The following is a 6745-nucleotide window of genomic DNA, read 5'->3' as shown; positions in this document are numbered from 1 at the left end:
CCCGCTCCTCGCCGGCACTCGCTCTCTCTCCTGTGCTCGCACTCTCTCTATCGTTCCCTTGTTAAAAAAAAAGGAGGGTCTCTTTTAATTCACCCTCATCTATCTGTTTTTTTTCCCTGCTCCTTCCTCCTGTCTCTCTTTTAATTACCTCCTCACCGGCATACTTCTCTCTCTCTCTCTACCTCTGCCGCTCCATCCCTCTCTCCTCACGGCGGAGGACGATCGGGCGGCTGAGCCGGTGAACGGACTCGCACGGCTCTGAGTCTTCCTGTTCGTTCCAGGCAGGCAGCCTGTAATGCTCGCTCGCTCTCTCTCTCGCTCTCTCTCTCTCTCTCTCTCTGTTTCTCTCTCACACTCCCTCTCCCCCTCGCAGTTTCTCTCTTTCTCTTAATCCCTCTCATTCTCTCACTTTGTTTGTCTCCCCTCCTCTTCTCTCTCTCTCTCATTTGCTGCCATGCTTTCTCCCTCCTTTTTCCTCTAATTTGCTTGTCTTCTCTCTCCCTCTCTCTCTCTCCCTCTCTCTCTCTCTCTCTCTCTCTCTCTCTCTCTCTCTCGCGGTGACAGTGAGTTGTTTGGACAGTGCACCTGTAAGCTCGCAGCCCCCGCTGCACCACGCTAGCTGCCCGACTTAATGAAATGCCTTCTCGAGGAGCTAAAGCGCGAGGCGGCAGCTTATCCTGAATCAACAAGCCGAGCGCGGAGCCTCCGTATCAATCTGGGTTTATTAGCCCCGTAGCTGTTAGCCACAGCTGTCAGCCACACATTACATAATCCCAGTGACTAGGAGCTGGTAGTCACTGGGAGCAGCTGCCTCAGAAACCAGAATGGAGGTGATCTTGAGCGTTTGCACTGCGAGGAGCCGACTGCATGCGTCTGCAGGGTTTGGCACAAGCACGTCGTGTGTGATTTCCTGCAGCCTGAACCAGAGACAGATCAGACGCGAGACGGCTAAACTTTGAATCCACAAGTCATTTCCTGTGCCGTGTGATGTGGCTCAGCCCTCCTGAGAGGACGAGCCGCCGCTCTTCAGTCCGTCCGATCCAGCGGAGGAACACAAACGCCGTGCAGGGAGGCTGACTCTCACGCCCCACACAGTCACTGAAGGGAAAACCGGACCCATTTCTCACATGATCAGCCTGAACTGGTGTTTGTTCACATGAATCAGCCTGGATCAAGGCGTTTGTTCCAGCCCTGCTACGCCTCAGCTGCTGCAGAGACGCTGCAAAAACACAACTAACTAACAAACCAGGCTAACTACACCACTTCACTGCAAAAAGTCCAAATCTTACCAAGAGTATTTGTCTTATTTCAAGTAAAAATGTCTTATTTCTAGTCAAAATATCTCATTACACTTAAAATAAGACATGATCAGCTCAGAAATAACTTGTTTTTAGACAATTTTCACCTGTTTCAAGTGAAAATTTACTTGAAACAAGTTAAAATTTGCTAGAAACAAGAAACAAATTCTGCCAATGGAACAAGCAAATTTTTACTTGTGACACAAGTGAACAAGTAAAAATTTGCTTGTTCCATTGGCAAAGTTATTTCTGAGCTGATCATGTCTTATTTTAAGTGTAATGAGATATTTTGACTAGAAATAAGACAAATAATCTTGGTAAGATTTGACTTTTTGCAGTGTTTGGAGAGTGGAAGCACACATTGCTTCCATACCACTGGCACAGCTTGCAGTGTGTCACCTTCCTTTGTTAGAAACATGCAGCCACCAGCGAGCAAATGCTAATAAAATGAAAGAAAAAACAGAAAAAAAAAAAAAGACTTTGGAGGCTGTAAGCTTTCCAATAAAAGTTAAGGAGAACTGGGACGGGAATCAACTTTTAATCCTTTTTTTTTTAACTTGCCAGTTTGAACTATTGTTCGTGAAACTAAATAACAAGAAGGCGCCAAGATCTGATTGGCTGCTGACCACAAAAAAAAAAAAAAAAACGGAGCTGGCTCGCCGAGCGTCCCTCGTCACTGGGATCTGCACGAGATGAACGGACTCGAGGCGACTCGTTGACTGAGTCGCTCTGAGCGTAAAAACGCCACCGACGTCTAAAGTGGCCGCTCTGCTCCACGCTGGCCTTTGCAGCGGTGGAAGCGGCACTTTGCATTGATCATCCGGCGATGACAAAAGTCTCTTGAACTCTGTGAAGTCGCCGATGGCGTTCCCGCGTCTGCAAACAAATGCACGACCGGATGGACGAACAAAGACTTGGTGCCGCTTTGATGTTCGGGAATGCCCGGTACTTAACGCCGGGATATGTAAAAATGAGGCCGCCTGTCATGTGGTCTCTGTGGCGCACACACACACACACTTGACTTGAATTTCCCCGCGGAAGAGCCGCGTCCGCCCCTCCGCGCCGAGAGAGCTGGACGTGAAGCGACCGTGAAATGTGCGACAACAAAAAGGCGAGTGTTTGAAATGGATCCCTCGCAAAGGGATCGGTCACTGCAGCGAGCTAATTTTACCCGGCAAAATGACGGCCTCGGGAAAAGCCGCGACCGGAGCGAAACGTCTGGAATGCCGCCGCCGCCGCCGACCTGACATCCCCCAAAACCTGTAATCACACACTGCTGTTTGTGCACGCCGTGAACGGAGGACACTCCGAGTGCCTCTGGCTTCAATCTGAACTTGATATCTTATTCCTCATTCAGTTAGGGGTTTTTTTTTCTGTGTGTGTGTTTTGTTTGTTTGTTTTTCCACCCGAAGTTGGCGAGCTGTCTTCTTTCATTGAGTTTGGAAGCAAAAAGGAGAAATCCATCATTTTTATACGGTGACTTTTACGCATGCAAAACACAATCCTCTAAGTTGTTGACAAAAGGGTAGCAGTTTTTTTTCGATCCCTGATCATTAAGAGATGCTGAACTGTGGATTTGAGACAAAGTGCTGATCTTTAAAATGGGACATAAGGCATTGTGGAAAGTGCAAATGAAGACGTTTTCACCAGCACTGCACAAATCTCCATCTGAACAAGGACTTTCGCCACATACTCATAGCTCATAGTCTTGAACTTTAAAGTAAAAAAAAAAAAAAAAAACATCTGCCAGTGGGATGAAATTTGTTTCCAGTGCAGCTTCACTTGGTTCAGAAGTAGAAATACACTGAAACACGGCAGATCAGAAGAAAATGACGCTTGATTCAGGAACATATTCTGGAAACAAGTGGGATTATCCACTGGCCATTTTGTTTGAGGAAAAACAAGATTTAACTTAAATGACTTGACCGGAGGGGGATTTCTGCAGCGAGGCGAGATCACGGCGGGACTCTGTGATGGTGCGCCGGTTTGACCCTTTCATCCTGCTGCTGGTCAGGAATGTGAGCTTGTGGTCCGCTCGTGCGGTCGGAGGCTCCTTCAAACGGAGAACTTGTGGTCGGCCTTCCCCGGATCCCGAACTCTCTGCTGCAGAGGCTTGAAAGCTTCCTCTGCTCCCAGTGCAAGGACAGACTCCGTGTCCGAGCAAACAGAAACTTTATTTGGGCTGTAACCCCTCATCAGGCTGCTGATGATAAATCGACAGGACCTTAAAGTTACAGGGGAGCTGTATTTTGAGTATGCATGAATGATAAAAATTAAAATAAAATAAAATAAAATCATATTGCAATCATTTTGAAAGACTTTAGCAGAAATGACGATTTTTAATTCTAACTAAAAAAAATATATATTAAAATTATATTTTTTGCCATGGTCTGTACAAGGGCCAGCACCTTAATATTATTTTTTTTATATTTTTTATTATTTATATTTATATTTATATTTATATTTTATTTATTTATATTTTTTTAATAAATTGTTTTTATTTTTTTTTTTTTAAATTAATTGTTCTGAGTGTCTTACCTCCTTAATCTGCATGCAGGGTGGGTTTGTTGAAAAATTCGATGTTATATTGGTTCAAATTTTTGTCCATGATGCCTGATTCAGTATGAAATCAGATTTAGCAGATATTTTTTTGGGCATTTGCTGTTAAAAAGGTGAATATTCCGGTGGGGAAAATCAGCTAACGAGGAGAACTAGTTTTTATTTTGAGCTCAAACACACAAAGTGCAGGGAACAGGAGGAACACTGTCCTGTTTTTAAGTGATTTCTCCCCGCTGCCACTGCAGCCGCCGCCCTCACACAATCCATTTCTCTGTTGCCTGGAGGCTCAAAACTCCTCTTCTAACCTGCCTTCATGCTCCTGTGTGGCTTAATGGCTAGAGCTCGGGATGTTAGGGGCTCTTTCCCCACTGGATGCGGCTAAAATGTCTGCACTCGCCGAGCTGCAGGGCGTTTCGGATAAAAAAAAAAAAAAATGTCCGCCAAATGTCACACACACACACACACACACGAGATAAAGCGGTGAAAGTGGTCCCTTTTGTAGAGACTGAACACAGGATCTATCTCTCCGTTTCCACCTCGGCTGACTGTTGGCATTATCGGGGTATTGATGACGGCCTGTCACATCATCGGTCACGGGGCGCGGCGGCGGCGGCGGGGAGTGTAACCGACGGCGACAGCCCGCGAGGACGTAAACAAAGAGTCGCAGATGCTCCCCGCGTTCGCCTGTCAGCGCTGACCTTTTCCCCTCGCTGTGTGAAACCAGAGCTGGACAGGGATCCCTCGCTAGGCACGCACACACACTCACACACACACACACACACATGTCAACACATACCCATCCAGGCTGGCACATCGCTGCACCCACAGCAGTAACCCATAAATAAAAAAACCTTAAAAAAAAATCTTGTTCAGCAGCATTACAGAACGTGCATAACGTAACGTAACGCTCTTTAAATAAACTCTGCATATCACTAGGGATGGAACAATAATCCATAACTAGAGGATATAAAGTTTCTGAAGAAACTTTGATGTGCTTGCCTTGCGAGCGCCTAGACATGTGTAAACCGCCAGCCCTATGCTGTTTGTGGGCTGTGTAGTGTTGTGGCTCTTGCCCAGGTGGGGAGTTGAACCCTGGTCTCCTGCATGGCAGGCAGAGACACTATCCACTGTGCCACTGGGGCTTGTGTGGGCGGAGCCAGAAATGAGGCTCTATGAAGCACACAGCATGAGTGACAGTGCTGCTTCTGTGAAAAATCACCTAAAAGTAGTGGTCAAACTACTGTTTTTTTCTCAATGATAGTAAGTCCGAGCAGAAAATAAAAGGTATCATGAGAAAGGCAAGGCTTTGGGCTTTCAAACTGTGTCAAAATTATTTTCCAACTCCCAAAAATGCCCACCTTAGAGCGAGTTGGAAAAGTGTGTCTTTCTGCTTCTCTCCCGAGACTTTGCATTCCAGATATAATGGGAGTCTATGGGGGAGAGAGCTGGCACTCCTGCCTCGTTAAGGGTCACAGTTTAAAAAGTTGAAGATACTTTGCTTTTGTATTTACATTTTTCAAAGCACAACTATTTTTCCTACAATTTGATGCCAAATTTATGCATGTGGAGTGAAAATTGTGGCCAGGAGAGCAAGTTAAAGACAAAAGTTTTAGGCGATTTCTAAGGGCTGCTCCACTCTAGCCCTCAGGAATGCCACTCTAGCTCACGCAATACACACTCATTCAAAAGTCAGAGGCGGCTCAAAAATAACTCCAAACTTAAACTGTGTTTTATGGCAAACTAAAGCAGACATGAAAAATTGAAGATGACACACATAAAGTTGAACATCTGCTGAGTCATTTAAGCTTTGAATGGAGTCTGTGGGCCAAAGAATGAGGGAGCTGTGAGGCTTTGAAAATGCATGAGTGTCTGCCGATTTCCCATTATTTTTCAATGAGGGCAAAATCGCGATTTTAAAATTGAATTATGAGAAATCGCATAGTCTGATCAGTTTGAAAATTGACACACCGCTTCTTCTCCACAAGACGCACGTTTTTTGTATTTGGTGCGTGGACGCAGGTTAAAAGCTCTGGGCCCTGGAGCCCTCTGAAGTTTTGGCCATTCATTTCGGATGGCCGAAATTTTCAGGAAAATTGGAATTTTGAGAATTCCGTGAGTTGGATTCCTTATAAAAGTAATAGCACACTTCTCCCAATGGGGCCGCACATTTTCCCAATTCATTGTGGGGGCCTAAAACCAAAGCTGTAGGAGGAGTAGCGCGCCGAAAAAAAGGTGGAATAATAATAATATTAAAAAGATTAAATATGCAAGATTTTAAGATGTGTTGCCTTTTCAAGGCAAGCACATAATAAATCCATAAATAAATTCCATAATCCACGACGACCGAAATTCCAGTCAGCACACACTCCTTCGTTTTAAAAAATCTTGGCATAAACAAAAAAAAAAAAAAAAAACTTTCCACGTTTCTGCATCAGACGAAGAACACCGACATGGCCCTCAATTAGAACGCAAAGCAAAACTTAAACTTAAAATATTAATCTGGTCAGCATGCAAAACATCACGGGATTTTACACTTAATCTGAGGCGGCATGAGAATAAAAACAGAGAAAATACGACAAACACTGGAACTGGTATCAGTTTGTCAAAGCAATTCTTTTTTTTTTTTTTTTTTTTTTTTTTACGCTTGCAGCCGTAGTTCACCGAGACAATTTGAACGCTCTTACCCAGAACCACTTCCAGTTTAAGGTTAACCTCCGACATGAGCAACATGAGCGCACACACACACACACACACACACACACACACACACACACACACAGAAATACCAACAGTGTCACTTTGCTGCACGTTTAAACAAGGTCCCATGAATGCAGACGTTTGCACAAACATGCATACAGTGTGTGTGTGTGTGTGTCTGTGTGTGCACA

General features: G+C 44.8%; 1 protein-coding gene across 4 annotated transcripts in view; it reads right to left on the bottom strand.

Annotated features, from left to right (window-relative positions):
- The window catches only part of nav3 (neuron navigator 3), a 490514-nt gene that overhangs the window by 121887 nt on the left and 361882 nt on the right, over nucleotides 1-6745 (bottom strand). The window lies entirely within an intron of this gene.

The sequence above is a fragment of the Myripristis murdjan genome, chromosome 23 (genome assembly GCF_902150065.1).
Source record: "Myripristis murdjan chromosome 23, fMyrMur1.1, whole genome shotgun sequence".
Lineage (NCBI taxonomy): Eukaryota > Metazoa > Chordata > Actinopteri > Holocentriformes > Holocentridae > Myripristis > Myripristis murdjan.
The sequence above is the reverse complement of the archived record's forward strand: the minus strand, read 5'-3'. Positions and strand labels throughout refer to the sequence as shown.